The sequence below is a fragment of the Rhamphochromis longiceps genome, linkage group LG19 (assembly GCF_057381845.1).
Source record: "Rhamphochromis longiceps isolate RC_006_pf linkage group LG19, R_longiceps_female_GT1.1, whole genome shotgun sequence".
In the NCBI taxonomy this organism is placed as follows: domain Eukaryota; kingdom Metazoa; phylum Chordata; class Actinopteri; order Cichliformes; family Cichlidae; genus Rhamphochromis; species Rhamphochromis longiceps.
Genome location: NC_140575.1, coordinates 11,558,398 through 11,578,370, shown reverse-complemented (window position 1 = coordinate 11,578,370; position 19,973 = coordinate 11,558,398). Strand labels below are relative to the sequence as shown.

Genomic DNA, 19,973 nt, shown 5'->3' with positions numbered 1-19,973 from the left:
CGACTATCTGCCCGTCTACTCGTCATCTGTTTGTGTCTCTGTTTGTTTGCCCGCTCGTCTATCTGCCTGTTTACCTGTCTGCCTCTCCATCTGTCTGCTGTCTGTCTCGCTGCACGGCTGTCTGCGTCCAGGTAAAGAGGGAAACGAAACCCTGCCTCCGCTCTGTAGCGGCCTGTGAAATAATTCTGCAAAAATCTGATCTAAAGCATAAAAAAGAGAAACAGAGGATACAACAAATGACAGGAAAACATCAGACTCTAAAGCATCTGCAGTCTGAAGGTGAAGCAGAGCATCTGTCGGGCTGATGATCGGGCTCAGTGTGGTTCTGATAATCCTCGAGCACTCCACCAGGCCCAGAAACCATCCACCCACCACCAGGTGAGAGCTTCATCAGAGATGTCACTCTGGAGGAAATCTGAAGGACCAGATTTAATCAAATTCCCTTTGGAAGTCTCAGCTCTCCATCTTTCTGGCTGGATGCTGTGAATTCTGTTTATTGCTGGTTAAAACATGAACACATGAAATATTCTCATTGTTATAAACATGTTTTCATCCACACAGGCCGCCGTGACTTTGGCTCTGCACCCCACCCAGGCAGGTTGAACTGTGTGCTGTTTCAGCGTTATGCTGCTCCCAGTGCTGCCGGCTACGAACGATGATGGAAACCAGTTTAACCAGAGTGAAAATCACCCTCTCCACCTCTGTGGCAAACCAGAGGTCACGACCCCGATAAGCAGTAGAAGAAGATGGTGGTGGATGACGACATTTTATTATGAAAGGATAGTTTGATCCTCTAACTTCCTGTCACCGCTACAGGTTACAGTGAATGTTTTTCTGCTGCTGTTGGATTGAAATGACTGAACTGTTGTTTCCTGGGATCAGTGTGTCTGTGTTTCAGATTTCTTTTTCATCTGGCTGATAAAGTCAACTTTTATTGTGCTCTATGTTTAGCAGGAAGTTTACCACAGAAATAAACAATACCACTGTTTAATAAAAAAATGCAAAACGTTTGTTTTTATTTTACTTTTATTATAGAACCTAAATAAAAATGTTTGATGAAACTATTAAATGATTGGAGAGCTCCAGCTGACACTGATGAACTCGGACTGGGTTGCAAAGCGGCTTGCAGGATTGATTATCCATCATTAGCTGTTTCATTCCAGCTCACATTTATAATCTGTATTATATTATATAAGACAATTATGACAATTAAGTGGTGTCTTTATCTCAGAGACGAGTGTAAATAACCATTTGGGCTGTTCATCAGAGTGCCCTCTAGATGAAGCTCAGCCGGTTGGGGCGCAGTGGGATTAAATATTAAGAGAGCGGGCTCTTTGTGCTCGGCTCAGTCTTTTCCTGCTTTAATCTCATATTCACAGACGAGCACCTTCCTGCTCCTGTTGTCGACTGTAAATCTCAGTGACTGATGCACCACAGTTTGTGAGGGTTTCTTTCTTGGCAGACGACGACTTTTCATTCACTGTCTTTCCAAACGAGACGCCCGGAGCGCTCCTCTGTCTTCAGACGCTTGCTCATCAGGCCAACTTCCTGCTAATAGTCCTCCACGCTCTCATTCACAGCTCCGTGTTTTAAAAAAAAACAGAAAAGGCTGTCCTGTCTTTTCTCGCTATCCTTTCTGCGTCTCGCTCTCCCATGTCCTCTTCTATTCTTGTCTCAACGGGAGAGCGAGAGAGCATTTGACTGGCTCCTCTCGACCAAAGGCTGCGCCGCGCGCTCGCTCGGCAGTCAAGGACGAGTCTAATAGAGGTAGAACAAAAGAAGAGGGGCGAGGGAGGCGAGCAGAGAAACAAGCCTGCTGTGGCGCAGAGCTCTTTGAAATCAGTGGAAAATAATAAAGGTGTGCAATTCCCCGTCTGTGGCGCCGACGTTTGGCCCGCACCTCTGTCCACAGGTGGGGAGGGCAGGGGAAGGAAACACAAGTTTGCCCGTGCTTTACATCTCGCACGGCTCCACGGGAGGCTTCAAATGAGCACTGCATCTCCTCCTGCACAACCACAGCCACGTGCATTATGTTCATTCACTGCAGGGTCAACAAGATGCTTCACACATCCCATCCACCTCCAATTTTTCCTGCATGTAATCTTCTCTCTGTGTCATTTCACGAGAGATCGCTTCTACACTGCGTTCAGGCTGATTCTGCCTTACCGCGTTCTCTTTGTCTCCACCCGTGCGCTACAAATAAAGTAAAAACAATAGAGTACAAGCGTTTCCTGTCTTGCTGTTCTCTCGCCGTTTGTGTTTACGCTCACTCCCACATGAAGCACATTTAAATGCCTCTGCAGCGAGATGGCTAATCCCTGTTGTGGATTGGCCCAGTTAGCGGTTCCCGGCTTTTGGAGGGGAACGTGGGGATGAGGCGGGAGGGTGCAGTGGGTAAACCCGGCCCATGTTTCTGCAGCACTGATAGATGTTATCTGTGTCAGCCTTTGTTTCTTCCTCCCTCTCCTCCTCCTGTTTCTCCCTCCACAGCCTGTCTCCTGCTCCTCTTATTATTATTATTTTTGCCGCGCTCCTCTCCTCCCTCCTCCTTCGATCCGGTGCCCAGATGCAGAGACGGCAGCTGTGTTGTGTTTTAAAGTGTGCCCGGTTGAAACCGCTGCGCCTGGCATCTGCTGTTGGCAGAAAATAATAATAACCAACCCCCACTATAGGCATCCGTCTCTCTCTCTCTGCTCTCGCTGCCTTTTAATCCTCTGAAACGAGATGAAACACAGCGGCCGTGCTTTTGGGGATGAAAGGGTTAACCTGCTGCAGAGCTCCTCTTCCAGCAAGCTTACTAATAACCACCAATTACTGAGCTGTACACGAGAAAAGAAAAAACAAAAAGGGCCCTCTATGTTAGTCAGGGCTTGTTAGCCTCTGGGCATGTGGCTAGCTAGCTAGCTAACTAGTCTCTCTCCTGGAGTAGCCTAAATGAGCTCCCTGCAGATTTCTAATTCCAATGTTTGTTAGACATGATGCATAGGAGCCTCCTGATCAAGCTAACAAGCTAAACGTGCCGGGTGGCAGTCTGGCAGCGCTTCTCATAGCTGTCAACAAAGAGACTGACAACGTCGTCAGCTAGCTAGGGATCTCATTTAAGCCGGCTAATCAGACACAGCCGTGCTTCGCGCTAAGGTGGCGTCCTCCTGAGAGCAAAGCTTCGGAGACGAGGGGAGCGCGTCATCCAGCTCTGACACCCAAACACAGGGGCCGATGGAGAAGCGGGCGGGTGGGCTGCGTTAGCCGGCTGGGGCTGTAATTAGGTGCCCAGAGCTCAACGCCCACACGCCTCAAATGAGACGCCATCTCTCCATCCCCTCCCTCCCTCAGCCTCTGCAAACAGGCTCCCGGGCGCCTGGAAGCTGCTGCACACACACACACACACACACACACACACACACACACACACACACACACACACACACACACACACACACACCTATATATATTTTCCATGTGCAGCATATACATGTATCATCAAGCTACCAACAGGAGACGAGCTCGCCCACACAGATTTATGCAAAAACACATAAAGACATAAAAGCAGACAACGAGGGAACATATAAATACAAATACTCTTTTGTACACTTTTTATAGAGATCATGAAGAGTTAGAGCTCAACAAGTCCCTCAAAACTACACCTGCTTACACCTAAAGCAGCCTGTCCTCGTCCCCGGGGCATCAATTAGAGCCAAAGCCACTGATGTGGTTCGTTTACACACGAGGCGTCCTCTGGCTCCGAGCGGCCGAGGACATGTTGAGGTTTACTGCAGTGAAGACCTCACCTCAGACTCGTTTCCACCTAAACCTGACCGATGTGGCAAAAGCAGTATGCAGTGGATGGCTGAAGAACTGCAGGTTTCAGTGTTATCGTAATGTTTCAGCTCTGGAGGCTCTTATTGGTTTGAGCTTCTACCGTTTTAACACAACGATTCAGACTCAGAGTTCGTACGTATTCTGCAAACAGAAGACGATTTTCCCGTGAACGCTTTTACCGTTTATGTGATTCTGTCTAACGGTGGGACCATGTGAAGAGTGCCACATTTGAAAGTCAACTGCAGCGACATGTAGTACAGTGATATACTGACTCACACAAATCGCAAAGGTAAAACATGCAGTTCAGCTGTATGTGAATCAGTAATCAGGCTCAGGTGAGCCTCTAAATGTGCTTTGCTGTTGTATCTTTAAGAAGCGCACCAAATATATTCCAATTCGGCCGAGGACAAAAATAGAAGCCAAATCAGTCCGAGGCACGGTATGGGAAAAACGCGAGCTAGCAATCTCCACTGCAGTCTGTCTCCTCATCTCCCCTGGTCCGTGAGAGCAGAACACACTGGTGCACTGGCTTTTGACCACGGCAATTTTAATCAGTCTTTTTCACACTTCATTGGGAATTCATCGCCGCCTTCCCCCTTCAAACATTGTTTGGGAGAGTTATCAGCGGCAGGCAGCATATCCGGTAATTATACATGCAAGGTATCGCTGGGAGCGGGCTGAATATTTCAGCCAAATGCATGTGCTGCTGAGAGGCACTGGAGGGTACAGCTGCTTCACAAAGCTGGGTCTGCAGCGAGCGGCCGCCATTGAAGAACGCCGTCTGAGCGTCACATCCAGAGAGCGGTCCTCAGCTCGGCTGAAAGTTTACCGCAACACAGTTTGCATCACAACGAGGCGGCGCGTCACACATGTTGTTCTTTAACGTAAATGATGAATTAAAGCAGATTGCGGCGCCACAGAGCCGAGGAGCAGATGGAGAGTGTGAGAGCTTCGGCACGTTGCAGAGTCGCGGCACTACGAGAGACTAGATGGCGAAAAATTTTCGATGGTGATTGTTTACTGTGTGAGTAAGAGGCCAGCTGTTAATAAGCCCTAAACACACAGCCAGAGAAACACACACACACACACACACACACACACACACACACACACACACACACACACACACAGAAACCACCAGTCAGACACTAGAGGGTCCTCTGGGGAACATAGCAGCAGAGGCACAACAGTGACTCATCCAAACGGTCACGGCACACACACACACACACACACACACACACACACACACACACACACACACACACACACACACACATCCTCGTGGCGGCCGGGCTGTCAGATAGCATCAGCAGCCAGCCTATGGAGCGCTGCTGACAGGTGTGGCCCGCCAGTCACGCACGCACACACGAGCCAGCCTCGTCCTCCAACCCCTCGCCTGACAGGGAACCTCATGCGATAATGTACCCCATTCTGTGACAAAGGGAGCGTGTGCGCCCTGTCGCGTGTGTGTTCGTGGCTTTATCTGCGTGCATACAGTAGGCTGAAGCACGCCAAGGCCAATCGGTGCAACGCTAACGCGCCGCCATGCTACTGCAGCTGAATTGAGAGCGGCATGGAGACGGCTCGGATCGATCGAGTAACACACAGCCTAGCTAATTCTCTGTATCGTGTGTGGGCTGCACAGCGCATATAGAGCCGTGTGCTTTTCACAGTGGGGATGGGCTTTCTGACAATGATCTCGCTACATGTGTGTACCAACGGTGTGAAGCACGTCCGTGCAGGAGGGAACAGATCAGCCCGAGTGCGTTTGAAGCTTAATGTGTCACGGCTACACAAATGTAGCATTATTAGGGTAAAGGCTGCAGGTTTGGAGCTCGAGCCAGAACCACGACCTGTTTCCTGAGCAGTTTGGAGCCTCGAACACCGAGGAACTAAAAACTGATTGAAAATAGAATTAAGTAGAAACATCCAAAAATAATAACAATAATAACAATAACAATGATCCCTCAGGAGACTACAACCTCCCTCTCCCAGGTACGTCCCAGTCATGCTACTGGCACCACCTCCACCTCCCAAAACAGACTCTGTGGCTTTTGTCAAAGGCTGTGCATTAAAGGTGTCATTTTAGCCTCACTGCTGCTGCTATCCTCAGCGCGTGCAGCCACAAGTGACTGTATGAGAGCGTCACGCAGATGCACATACCTGCTAACTAGTGCTCAGTAACATCCACATCAAGTCAGCAGCGATATTATTGGTCAGTAATTACATTACTTAAAATGCTCTGAAACAGCACAAACACGTCCAGAGGTCCAGCTAGCAGCCACAGCCGCCTGTGTCGTCATCCGCCTGTCGGTCACAGAGGCCACGCCCCTAACAATGCAAACTCAAACAGCTGTTATGAAGGTCAAAAAATAGTTTTTGCATCAGGCTTCAAACACGTTTATTTTAACTGGAGCCCCTGCTGGACGTCAGAGGAATTGCAGCTTCATTTTTGCGCTCTGAAGGTTGATGCTAACTTTTTCTTCTGTTTGCAAAGTAAAAAAAAAAATGCTCCACAGCCTCGCTTCAGTTACACTTTTACAGGTAACATGAGTGTTAAAGATGTGGAGGTGAGATGGTGCATTATGCAGAAAGTCTGCCGCAGGTACGAAGCAGCCTCGCACAGCCTTCAGCACATAACACAGACACCTGCGTGCAGTACTACCTGTATCACTGCTCATTGCTCACTCCTAATTAGAGGCCATATGTTTGCAGCGTGAAACAATCTTATTCTTACTCGATGAGTACGCGAACGCACTCAGAAGCACGCGCGCCGCATTCAAAAACACGGCAACAGATGGACCGCAAAACACACGCAAACAATAGCCACCCACACCCGGGCACATTAATGCACGTCAGTCACTGCACACACACACACACACACACACACACACACACACACACACACACACACACACGCAGACGTATACAGCCCACTCTGTTGCCTCTGAGCGGTCTAGGCAGATCAAATAATCATGCTTTCCATCTGTTTCCATTTCTCTACATTAGCTTTGTGAAGGCGCCCTACAGACCCTGTTAAGAAGCGCCGCAGCCATGGGTAAAATAATGATTCCTCTCTCAGCCCCCCCACTCCTCATTATCTCCATCCAAAGCCGATTCAATGACAGCGAGGAGATACGGCCCTGCTGCATGTTATACTGCTCCGTAATGCCACCGTGCTGTGATATTACGCCGGGTTTGCGGCGCAGAGAGCTTTTAATAGCGTCTGAATGGTTATTTTGATGAGACATAGCGCGGGTCACAGAATCAGCTGTGCATGAAATATGTCCTCCCGACGCTTGTAGCACGGCGCTCCATATCCTGGACTAAACCTGCACCGCGTCTCTAAATAATGTGATGGGCTGAATCGGGCCTACAGTCAGGACATAAAGCACAAACACTGGGATGAATAAGTGAAAATGATAATATCACCATCATCCTCATGCACTGAAGTGGGAAGCTGAGATGCAGCCTGTGAGAGAGTGTGCCATCTCGCCACTGAGCCCGGAAAGGAGGGAGGGAGGGTGAGGGGATGTTTGGTCTCTGTTATGCAAGATGGAAATGAGTTTGCCACGCTTTGCTGTAGCCAAGCTATTTTGGAATGGCTCACATCGGAAAACGCTGGGCCGAGCAGGAAAATTAGGTCACTTACACGAGCGGGGCAGCGGCTTCTCGTGCGGCGGTGGCAAGGGGTTAAGACTAAAGGAGTGATGCACCTAGCGGTATTTATCCAGGGCGGGGGGACGCAGGAGCTTGACAGAGGCAAAGCGAACGGGAGCGTTTTAGCCGAGACCCGGCAACGACCCGAACGCGCCGCGGCTTCACATTCCTCCTGCGTTTGTAGCAGATCACACTACACACCGTGACTCCTGTCTGCATGCAGAGGCCGGCGCCTGCACACACGCTCTGATTTATTATGCATGGGACTGTGGGGCGCACTCGGTGAGGGAGAATGAGAAACGATGGCATTCCCCTTGTTAGCAGTAAATATGTGATCCATCCCCCTCGTTAACCACTGAACTGAGATGAAGAAATGAAGGCAAAACTCCCCCCCCCCCCCCCCCCCTCACACCCCTTCACAGTTATATTTGAACTAATCATCCGGCAGGACGGAGAAAATCCTGTTACAGAGACCGATAACAATGAGCAGAGATGCAGTGCAGCCAGAGGAGCGGAGAGACGGGAGAGGGAGAGATAAAGGGAATGACAGAAGGAGCAGAGGAAGGACATGAGGAGGAACTCTGTGTGTGTCTGTGTGTGTGTGTGTGTCTGTGTGTGTCAGGAGGAAGGCCCAGCGGTGCCTCGTCAGCGGTTTCAGGGGGTTGTGTCTGGGGAGGCCTGCAGGTGGCAGGTGGATATGCCCTAGTTTAGTTTGAGCAGCACCTCGTCTGCTAACACACTGATTCACTCACAGCCTGTATATAAAAGATGGCAGACACTACCGCAAACCCCTTTGACCACCTGATTTTGGCGTGTGGTGTCTGTGGAGCCAGAAGCGAGCGGGGTCATAACGCCGTGCCCACAGATGCCACAGACTCCAACTGACGACATCGTTCACCACTACAAATCTCGTATAGTATTTCGTAAAATTCATAAAATTACTTTTACGAAATATTATATCGTAGTGAGCGTGTGTCTCACGAACACTTTGTTTTATGGGGACATTCAGAGTTCGACTCCCGGCTTGTAGTTTGAAAGACAGACACAGGTACCTGCTAATTAGTGCTCAATAACATCCAATTAAAATCCTCAAATCTCACTCAGCAAACTGGAGCTCCGCCTTCTTGGGTGGTTTGTTAGTACAGTAACCTCACAGCAGCCGTGGTATCGGTCAGATGATGTCATTAAAAATGCTCCAGAGGTCCAGCTCAGGTGAAGCTAGCAAACAGCTAGCAGCTACAACCGCCTGTGTCTGCACCTGTCAAAGAGGCCACACCCCTAATAACGTAGACTTTAAGCCTTAATTCAGTGTAAACAGCTGTTATGAAAGGGGAAATGATATATAGCGATAATTTTCTGTATCAGGCTGTTAACGTGTTTATTGCAACACGGGGACTGACGCTCTGCTGGACATTAGAGGAACTGCAGGTTTCAGTTGAGGCTTATTATGATCTTTTCTCTTATTCTCCTGAAACAGTGAAATTAAATATAACATATGTGAGTTTAGTTACAGCAGTAGAGGCAGACTAACTGTTCTTACCCCGATGTCTCGGTCCTGAGATTGCTCTGCGTTTCTGTGTGATTCATATATTGATAACCGAGCCTCTGTGACAACATGTCACAAAAACCAGCAACAAAAACACAATTTCAGGACTCCAAACGAGGCGATTGATTCAGCTCAAAGGCGCGCGACACAAACCCAGATTAGCCCGACGAGTTCGGAGCTCTGTTTGTTTGCCTGACACAATCCCGTCTGCGTCGGAGTTTGATTTTCGGAGCGAGGCGTGAGTGCTAAGTGGTCACAACTGAAGCCAAATCATTGTTTCCCCAAACAAAAGCTGCATGTTCATGAAACACAGCTATTGATCTGCGCCGTGTTGCCCGGACTCAACCACACCGTCAATATTTATGCACCCGTGTCTGTTTATGTTCCAACTGTTGCATATTTGCATGTGTGTGTGTGCACGCGTGCCCCTCCCCCGCCGCCGGTCTGCACATTCAGTCCTCATGCGAGCGCTTGTGCGCGTCAGACGGGCCGTCAGTCCTAAAGAGGGCCGCGGCGCTGTCACGCCATGACACCTCTCATTTGCTGCTGCTCCTGTGAAGCGGAGCTGAAGGCAGAGGTCAGGCCACCCTCGCAGAGACGCGCCACTCAGAGCACATCATGTCCGCCCGCCGCGCTGCAGCACCAGGGCATCAGCACGCACGAATCAATCACAAATACATTTGCATACACACACACACACACACACACACACACACACACACACACACACACACTAAACATTTATCTGTGCAACAAAATAGCATCATGCTTCCTTCATGCTTCCTTCTCTCCTTCCTCTTTCATGCATCCATCCTCCCTTCCTCCTTCCTGCATATTTAATTCCTTCCTTCCCTTAATGCATACTTCTTCCTTCCTTTCCTTCTTCCTCTCTGTATACTTCACATCATTAGTTCCTTCCCTCCTTCTTTCTGTTCTTCCTTCATCTTGTATGTCTTCTGCTGTCCATCCTTCTATTCTTCCTAACATTATGCATACATGCTTCCTTTCTCCTGAATCCTTAATAATACCTTCCTTCCTTGCAGACTTTTGTTCTTCCTTCCTACAAGCTTCTCTTCTTTCTTTGATTGTTTATTTCTTTGCTCAGTGATTATTTCCTTTCTTCCAGGATCTCCTTTACTTCCTGTATATTTCCTTTCTTCTTCCACACTTCCTGTCTTGCTTCCCTCCTTCCACAATTCCTTCCTACCTGAAAGCCTTTTATATTTCCTTCTTTCCTCTCTGTATCTATCCTTCCTATGCTGTATCCTTCCATTTCCCTGTCTGTTTACTTCTTTACATCTTCTTTTGCATGCTTCCTTCCCAGTTTCTCTATACTTCCTTCCTTTCTGTAAACATCCATCATTCCTGAATGTATCCTTTCTTCCTTCTTTCCCCTGATGCTTCCCTCTTCACTTCCTTCCTTCCTTAATCAGTCACAGATGTATTTCCTTTCCTCCGCCTGCCTCCACAGATCACTTATCCTCAGTTAAGACAACATCGTGCCTCAAATGTAGAAAACAAAGTGAGGATGATGAAGACGGGCTGTCTGTGACCTGCGCTGGATGCTGATTGGTTATTGGTCTGTAGTTGCACACGTGCTGATTTACATTAACACTTAAAAAAGGAGGAAGCAGGAGCACAGCGGCGTGTGAACCCGAATTATTCCTGCAAAGCTACTCAGAGCAATCAGCTCCTCTCCCGACACCTCCTCCTCCTCGCTCCTGCAGGCCGTCCATTCGTCTCGACCGGTGTCACATGCCGTCATCAATTACCCATTAGACAGTGTAATATTCACCCAATATTGCCCGCGTGTGACTGGGAGATTTTAGAGTGATCAAAACCGACAAATCTGATTTACAGCGCTGGCATAAATAAGGAGCGCGTGCCCGCCCTGATTGCCCTGCTGAATAATGGATGCCTGTTTGGTAATCATTTTCCAATATCTCGCCACGTTCCCATGTACTGCCCTGACACTTCCTTTTTTAGCTTCTCCTCCTTCCTTTCTTCCTTTTTTCAATTCCTGCCTCCTTTTACTTCTGTATGTCCTTTCTCTGTACATCCTTCCTTCCTTATTTTCTGCCTTCCTCATTTCCTTCTTTTTTCCAGATTTTTCTCTATGTATCCTTAATTCATTCCTTCCTGTATCCATTCATTTTTTGTTTGTATACTTTAAACCTTTAATGTCCTTCAATATCCATATTTTCTTTCTTCCCTAGTTATGTATTTCCTTCCTTTGTTATTGTATCATACATCCTTCCTTCCCTTCGTTCTTTATTTATGTATGCTTTCTTCTTTCCTTTCCTTAAGCTTATCTCTCCTTCTTTGTATATGTTCTTCCTTCATAATTCCTATTTCCTTGTTTCCTTCCTATATGTCTCGTTTCCTGCCTTCATGTGCACTTCCTTCCTTCCATTCTGGTTTGTGTGCTTTTGGTCTCCTTCCTTCCTTGGTTCCTTCCACCCTCCCCTGACATGCGGCCTCCCTCGCAGCAGTGATGTAACCGCTCTGACCCGAAGACTCTGGCGTCTTGCTTGACTTTTCGGTAATGACGCAGCAGCGTCATTAGCGAGGAGGCGGGTGTTGCTGTGATTGAAACATTTCCTTTAATGATTCATCGTTTCATTGTTTAGAGAGAAACTAAATGTCAACAGGTGCCAGCGTGGCCGCTGATTCGACTGGAAAAGATCTGCAAACTAAGCCGGAGCTGAAATAAATGCGTTTCCACGGCGAGGCGGGTAAAACAGGCAGATAGACACACAAACCGAGTGGCATCAACTTTGAACTGCAGCCGCGCACACAGAAATTCAATTACTCCCCCCGCCCTCCGTCCCGTCCTATCGCTGACGCTAAACGTGGTGCTAAAGCTAATTGTAATTGCATGACAAAGACTCCAGCAGTCTGGAGGTCAGCGCTTTGATGATATCATAGCAGCGCTCTAAACAGCTGCTCCTCACCTCTTTGTAATATTCTTCAAGGCACCGTCGTGGCTCTAATGGGAAAAGGCCAAAGCAGGTTATGAAAATCCTTATTTACAGCTCGCTGCCGGGCTGTGTGAAGTAGGTCACAGCGGCTCCTGAAATGGAACCAGCTCGGCTCACGCCGTTTAATACTTTCCTTTTGAATGCTCGCTGCCGTGCAACGGCACAAACACGGTGTTTGCGCTGGGTAAGAGCGTCCCGACCCCCCGTTAGCGTGTCTGCAGCCTGTGGGAAAGTCCGGTTCTGACCCACCGGAGCAACGAAAACACTGGAAGTGATTCCAGCTGCTCATCGTGCTCGCATCGAGCACTGGAAGGCTCACGTTATTATAACTAATACGTGAGAAATGCACGTTTAACACAAGCAGCGCGTCCTCTGATGTGTGAACACGGAAACAAGCAGCTGTAGCCGTGACGCCGCCGCCGCGGCCTGCTGATCAGGCAGGTTAACGCGGAGCTCCCGCAGCCTCATCAGGCACGCCGTCGCACGCTCGCACATCTCTTACAGCGCGTCAGCCGGTCGGGATAGGTGTGGGGCCAGCGTCGTCCCCCGAGGTGATGGATGCCTGTGGCAGGCTGTTATGCCACAAGGTGAAAATGTCCATTAATCAGCCGCACTTCCTTCACTGCCTCGGCTTTCCCATTACCAGCGCACTCCAAGCAGCCTGATTGGTTTTTAATTGGCCTGCCCGCCAGGAGATAGATCGCGTTTTCCCCGAGGAAAGGCACGAAGGTGTGTGTGTCTCTCTGGAGGGATACCCACACTGAAACTCCCTGTACTCTGTTTTCTGTGGACCTTTTTCACACGGGGGGACGGACGACCACATCCAGGTGGTAACCGCCATGTGTAATACAATTTTCTATCCACTAACAAGCGGTTTAACCTTTTGCTGTCGGACTTCAGTCCTGACACGACAGCTAACAGTTACACGAGTGCTTCTACCTGATATTCTAATTACACATCCAAAACCTCCCATTTCCTCATTTCCTCCTTTACCAAAACATGCCTTCTTCCCGTTTTCTGCACGCCTCCTTACTTCCTGTCCAGTATCCTTCCCTACCTCCCATTTTCTTTGTTTATGTGTCCTTTCTTCCTAACTTCCTGTATACTTTCCTACCTTACTTCTTATAAGCTTTCTTCCATCTTGTATGCTTTTCCTTCCCATGTTCTTCCTGTATGCCGTACCTCCTTCCTGCTCTACAGCATTCTTCCTTCTTTCCTTCCTCTTTCTCCTCCCTTTATATCATTGTTCCCTGCATGCTTCCTTTCTTCGCTTCCCTGATATATCCTTTTTTCCTCACTTTCTGTGTTACTTCCTTCTTTTTCAGTCTTCTGTAACCTTCCTGTGTACTTCCTCTTTCCCTCGGTGTTCTTCCTGTTTAGTTCTCTGTATGTCTCCTTGTTTCATTCATTCTTTCCTGTATAACTGTAGATTCTTTGGATATGCACACAGTTCGATTTGCATGTAAACAATGGGGCAGAGGAGGGAATGAAAGGATCCCAGGTGTTGGAGCAGCGACTTTATGATCATAATAACCTTCGATATGAATTGTTGTTGGCCCGTGTCACCTCGTCCCGTCACCATCACATTGAATACAGCAGCCTGGAAATGCTGCTGATATTTTACAGTATCTGCTACAACTCGTGCTCTGACTGATGAGCGGCATAATTAATCAGCCGCCGCAGGAGTGCGTGTGCGAAGGACGCGCGAGCGGCCACATCCTACACCGAGTAGATGTCGGCATCGACGACGTGTCGGCTCGAATCGATCGATCTCCCCTCTGCCCGAGCCCGTCACGGAGACTGATTGGAAGACCGCATTGATTCCCACAAAGACACGCACAGCGAGCTCGGAATGACCCGAATGAGACCAAAAATCCACATCGTGATTAAATGTTTGAGCCGAGATCGGCCGCTGCCGAACCTGCGACTCATCCCGAGGAACGAGAGCCCCGGCGGTGCAGACCAGGGTCACCTGATTTATCCACACGCTCTTTCATCAGTAAACTCATACACATGCACGGTCGACATCATCGTTTCCACTCCCAGATTTTTCCCAGAGTGTGGACGCAGACGTTCCATAATTTCATCGTTTGCACATAAAAATTTCAATTATGAAGAAACAAACACATCACATGAACTCTGGAGAATGTGAGGTAAGAACAAAGGACGCTGAGGACGCCGATACGCAGCTACTACAGCACCGCAAACACCTGTAACAACAATACTGATGATGATGATGATGATGATGATGAAGATGAGAGCACTCCCGATCAGCTTCAGGATGAAGTAAATCATAAATTCGACATTTGAATAAGAAATAAATCAGCTGTTTCGTTTTTCACGGTAAGCTGAATTTAAAAAACTGATTTTTTAACTGTTAACTTTACAAACAGGAGTGTGTGTGGGAGTCCACAGGTCCACAGTGAGTGGAACACTGACCGCTGTGCCGTCACAGTGATTATTTTCTTCTACAGGAATCATTTATTTATTAATCCTTTATTTATCCAGGTAAAAAATCTGATTGAGATTAAAAATCTCATTTCCAAGAGAGACCTGGCATCATTCTGTCATCTTTAGCATGTGTTGCATAATCAGGTTCATGTTAAAGGAACAGATGTGCTGCAGACGTGCGACGTGAAACTGCGTCTCCCAGAAATGATACTTTAGTTTTCCAAACTTCGCCTCGGGGAGCAAATATTTTTTCATTTTTAACTTCGGACGCCGTTTCCCGCTCTCGCTCACAGCAGCCCGTGCTGCAGTCGCCTCGTACGGAGCGCTTCACATTCCCACAGCCGTCAGCTGACCCTCGCCGCTGATCCATCTCTGCCTTTAAATACACTTTACGTCGTTTTATAATTTGAAACAATAAAAGCATCAAACACAGAAACGCTGCCTCATTGTGAGTCGTTCATCAAACTTTCACTTTGTTTATTCTGCGATTTCGTTTGAGCATAGAAACAGTGCGAGATGATAACAGAGAGATTATCTGCGTCGTTAACGTGTCACTGTTTCATTTTTTCTTGCTTCCTGTATGAGAAAAACTTTATTTATCTCAGTAGGACATGCCTGCAGAAACATGCGCGTCACAGATGAACCGACAAATTTAAAAAAACAGCTGACGTGAAACTTCAACCACAGAGTGTGTTTCGTTTGAATCCATCGATCGCGCCCGCCAATAATCGGGTTTTAACCCTCCCTTTAACGAGCGGCTCTGATTGAGGGTTTACTGTCCACAGGGGGCGCTCTGACATCAGTGAGCAGGAGTGAATACGAATGGTTTTTCACTACAATAGAAACCTGCAAGACATCTGCAAATAGAATCTTTTCTACTGTCTCGAGCTCTCCTGTCAACAATGTCCAAACAGTGAGCTCGAGAGCGCCCCCTGTGGAACAGAAAGTGAGCAGAGCTCTGATTGTACTAGAGGTTTTGTGGCTTTAATTCCCGCCTCACTCCCCTCGAAAGAGGTGCCGCCTCCTAGTGGTGAGTGGTGGTATAACATGCTGAAAGCAACGGGTTTTTAAAAATTGTTAATATTTTCCAAACGCCTAAGGAGGGCGAGTCGAGCACGTCCTCACTCGTGTCATTAAATGCACGTCAGCGTGCGACCACACGGGCAGTCCAGCCTCAGCGCACAGTCATGCTCTGTGTTACCGCACGCCGCAGTTCTGCTAAGCCTGATTCGTGTGGGATCCAGCCATTCAACATGGAAGCTAATATTAGCACGCAGCTGCCCCCACACCCCCACCCTGGCGGCTGCATGAAGGGGATCCCCGGGAGGCTTTTTCCTGCTCGTTCATTAGGCTGCCGAGCAGTAAAGACTCCCACCCGTGTCTTCGTCGATGCCGTAACTCGTTACACTGAGTCCACGTTCAGCATCAACACCTGACTTTCTCTCTGACGAGCCTCCCCGGGTTCTTTCACTTTCACACCACACAGAGGAGGAGATGGGAGAGGGGGAGGAGGAGGGGGTTCCCACAGCGTTGGTCTCAGTCAGACCAGGTAGCATGCTTTCCCTCTATAATTTAATCACATTCAGCTGTCTCGCTGTCCTCGGCTCGCTCTGCAAAGCACATCAGCCACGCGCTCTCTCTCTAACAAGCACGCCGTCTCCTTCCTGCCGCCGTTTCAGGAACATCCCGGAGAACACGGCTTCACCTCAGCTCGCTGAGTGGCTCGGCTCAGAGATGCACTTCTTACTGTAACTGTAGGAGCGTCAGTGAGAGCAGTTTCACAGGTTTGAGATGACTTCACACTAAAGTCAGGACTGAGAGACTGCTCTGGGCTTTTATTGATTTGTTATGTTTTTATTCCATTTTGTGCAGAAAAAAAAGAAAGAAATCTTCACTGAACTCATTTAGAGTCTCTCAGGTTTGCATCACTTTATCTCTGAATCACAGATTTACTCAACTAAATCTCAGATTTGAGGAACACAAAGGTTAAACCTGCTGAACTACTGACACCGGCCGATAAATGAATTCATCCCAGCCTGCACACACTTTCACTTTGAAAACACCGATGTGTCAGACGACGCAGGGTCAGTCTGGACTCCTCTCCAGATGTGTCCGAGCGACGCCTCCATCCTGCGCTCACAAACACTCACTGTGGAAGCAGCAAAGCTTTGCTTGTCATGACAGAATGAAACGTGTTACAGTGCATCTGTGTGAGTGCATGCAGACACACACGCACAACATCTGCATCAGGAGGAAGAGCAGACCGAAGGGACAGCATGTGCTTGAAGTTTGAGCTGAACTTCAGATTGCCTCGCTCAGCCTCGTCCATGAAGACATCAGAGTGACAGCACATGTGCATGCAAATCAAAGCGCTCGAGAACACAAACATGGAGGAAATCTTGCAATAATCCAGCATTCAGCAGCATAACGATGAGACACGTTTCCAGCAAACACAGCGCGAATGTGCAGAGCAGCACTCAGCACCAAACTTCCACAACAAACTTGTGAACCATGCAAGTTTCTTCACGATACCTGACGCAACAACAGCCCGCCCGACTGCAGCAACATGACAGAAACAAAGCCCGACAATACGACACCGGAGCGACCGCGAGGCTCCGATTCAGCCGAAACGCTCACTGAGCCGGGCAGCCGATCAACATCACACCGTCACGTCTACGGGCACGGCAGAAACACGAGAAGCCGTTAACGGGCAGGAGTTACCTTCCAGCTGCAGTCTTCTCAGTAAACTTTTCCTCCTGCTCTCCCGGTTTCAGCCTCTCCTTTATTTTTCTCACTGCAAAGTTGCGCTCTCCTCCTGCATGCAAATCATTTTTACGACTTGAGAGATGTGACCGGCAATGAGGGAAGGAGGTGGAGAGAGCGCGGAGAGCGAGAAAGGATGACAGAGGGGTGGAGGAGTGGAGATAATGGTTGGAAGCCAGACGACCAATGGGGCCCAGAGCCTGATGGAAAAAAGGAATCAGGACACACCAATGAGGAGAGAGAGAGAGAGAGAGAAGCAGGTATGGCAAGAGCGCGGTCGGGAGGAAACGGCGTAACCCAGACCGAGAGAGACACTGAGGGAGAGAGAGAGCGAGCAGAGCAATAAGAGAGAGAGAGGGAGGGCGGGAGAGGGAGAGGAGGTGGAGAGAGGCGAGGATCCCAGGCGAGATGGAGAGAAACGCTCAAAAAAACCATGGAAGGAAGAGGCTGACTTACCCGGGCGCTGCTAGTGGTATCCTTCACACGCCGCCTTGCAGACTCACACACACACACACACACACACACACACACAGAAGCGGCGATAGAGGCGCACGCTGCTCCGCCGTCGCCGAGACCAACCAACAGAAAAACAACAAAGGAGAGAGAGGACTTCCAGAGCGGCTGGTGTACCCTGAAGGAGTGTGTGTGTGTGTGTGCGTGTGCATGCGTGTGTGTGCGTGTCAGGAAGCTCGGAGGAGATGCAGGGACCACTGAAGGAAGCTGAAAGCTCGTCTCTCTGCATGTATGTCCTCCAACACTCTCTCTGCCCCCCCCACATACATTTATTCAGGGCTGCAGACGGTCTGCTCCCAGAGCGAGTGCTTCCCACGGGCCCTGCACGGGCACACATGAAGGGAGGGGGAGGGGGAGGGGGAGGAGGAGGGGAGGGGGAGCACAGATACACGTTTGTGCCCTAAAATCGCTGGAATGAGCTCCACTCGTGGTTCAGTGCTCGTCTGACTGGAGACACAAACAGGAAGCAAACTTAAAGGAAGTCTCTGCCTCATCGCTGGCTTGCCGTTAATTAATCCTCCTCTTCCGCCTCCTCCTCCACCCATCACAGGCTCCGAGGCTGGCTGAGCAGCAGAATTAAGAGAGGAGAAGAAGATGAATGAGCGTGGAAGCGGGCGAGCTGCAGCCGTGTGGAGTGCACAATAACCGGGGTGACATTCATGTGTGGGAATAACAACACACTGATTTCCATATTTACACAGATATGCAAACACACACAATGTTAATTTGATCCCTGAGACATCGTCATAATTAGAGTATAAATTAGCTTCGTTTCTTACTGGACAAGAGGTGCTAATTCATTCGCTCGGCCCGCTGGGGCGGCTGAATCGGGCCTCTCGCTGCACACGAGCAATAACGTTTCCAAATACATTCGTGTTTGCACATAAATATTCAGAGCATATATGAAGCTCCAACAGTAAACACATCAGAAGCATCCAGCAGCATTTTACTCAACCAACAAGCTCTCTGCCTGCAGCAGCGCAGCAGGGCACCATAAGTACTCAGGGGGGCTGGGACCGCCGCTGCCCCCGGGGTGCTCCATATTACCTATGCTAATGCCAATCAGGCACAATTACTCCAGCAATCAGGCAGACCGACGCGCTGACCCAGCAGCCCTGCATCGCTGCGCTGTGATGTTTGAATCCTGCCGTGAATCTGCTGCTCACGGAGCCTCGGCACCGAGGATCGCTTCACTCAAACAAGAAATCCGCTGAACCGGAGAGAAGACGGCGAGTCTCACCCAGAACGTCCCTCCATAAACCAACAAACATGCGAAACAAATCCCAACAGGGACGCCATAAGAGAAGGAAAGCAGGAGACGGAAACAGGAAGCAGTGACGGGATACGTTTCCCTTTTAGGTTTTGACTGGATTGTAATTTGTTGGTAATTATTCCATAACGAGGGATAACTCAGCCACGGGGTCAGTGACAGGTTAGCAGTGAATCTTCACGGGATCTTTGAATCTTAAACATCTGCAAACCAGATGTTGGTTCAGATTCAGTGTCAGGTAATAAAGATGGAGAGCCAGCCTGACTGTGATGACATCATGAATCAGACAGGTACAGGAAGGAAGACGGGTATCCTGTTTTCCTTCTCTCACCCCAACCAATCACAGCAGATGGCCCCGCCCCTCCCTGAATCTGGTTCTGTAGGAGGTTTCTTCCTGTTAAAAGGGAGTTTTTCCTTCCCACTGTCGCCAAAGTGCTTGCTCATAGGGGGTCACATGACTGTTGGGTGTTTCTCTGTGTGTATTATTGTAGGGTCGACCTTACAGTATAAAGCACCTTGAGGCGACTGTTGTTGTGATTTGGCGCTGTATAAATAAAATTGAATAAAGAACATTTTCAAAATCTTCAAATCAGTTTAAATTACATGTAAATATATTCTACATACATTTTTAGTGACTGTTTCATATAAAATATTTGTAATCCATGTTAAACTCATTTCAGTGCCAGTTTGTTAGTCTTATAATTCAGGTCCTGCTCTCAGGAAACATCAGCACAAACAGCTGAAACTGTTCTTACAAAAAGTTCAACTTTATTTTATTTTTTGACTCTTTTTGCATGAAAATGACTGAAACTCATAATTAACGACGTGAACACTTCAGAATGTGTCGAAGACACTTGAAGGCCATCCACGCCAGACCGACTGAGACACCAAACAACGCACACACTGAACACAAACGACTGACTTCTGTTCAACTTCATCACATTAGAGACGATCATACAAACGGCTGCCC

The 19,973-nt window shown here is 48.6% G+C and overlaps 1 protein-coding gene across 1 annotated transcript in view; it reads right to left on the bottom strand.

The window, feature by feature from the left end:
• Positions 1 to 17,507, bottom strand: part of myt1lb (myelin transcription factor 1-like, b) — a 111,962-nt gene extending 94,455 nt beyond the window's left edge. The window contains exon 1 of the mRNA XM_085391542.1: positions 17,179 to 17,507. The gene's annotated coding sequence lies outside the window, so the exon portion shown is untranslated. The remainder of the gene's footprint in view (positions 1 to 17,178) is intronic.
• Between the last annotated feature and the right edge of the window lie 2,466 nt (positions 17,508 to 19,973).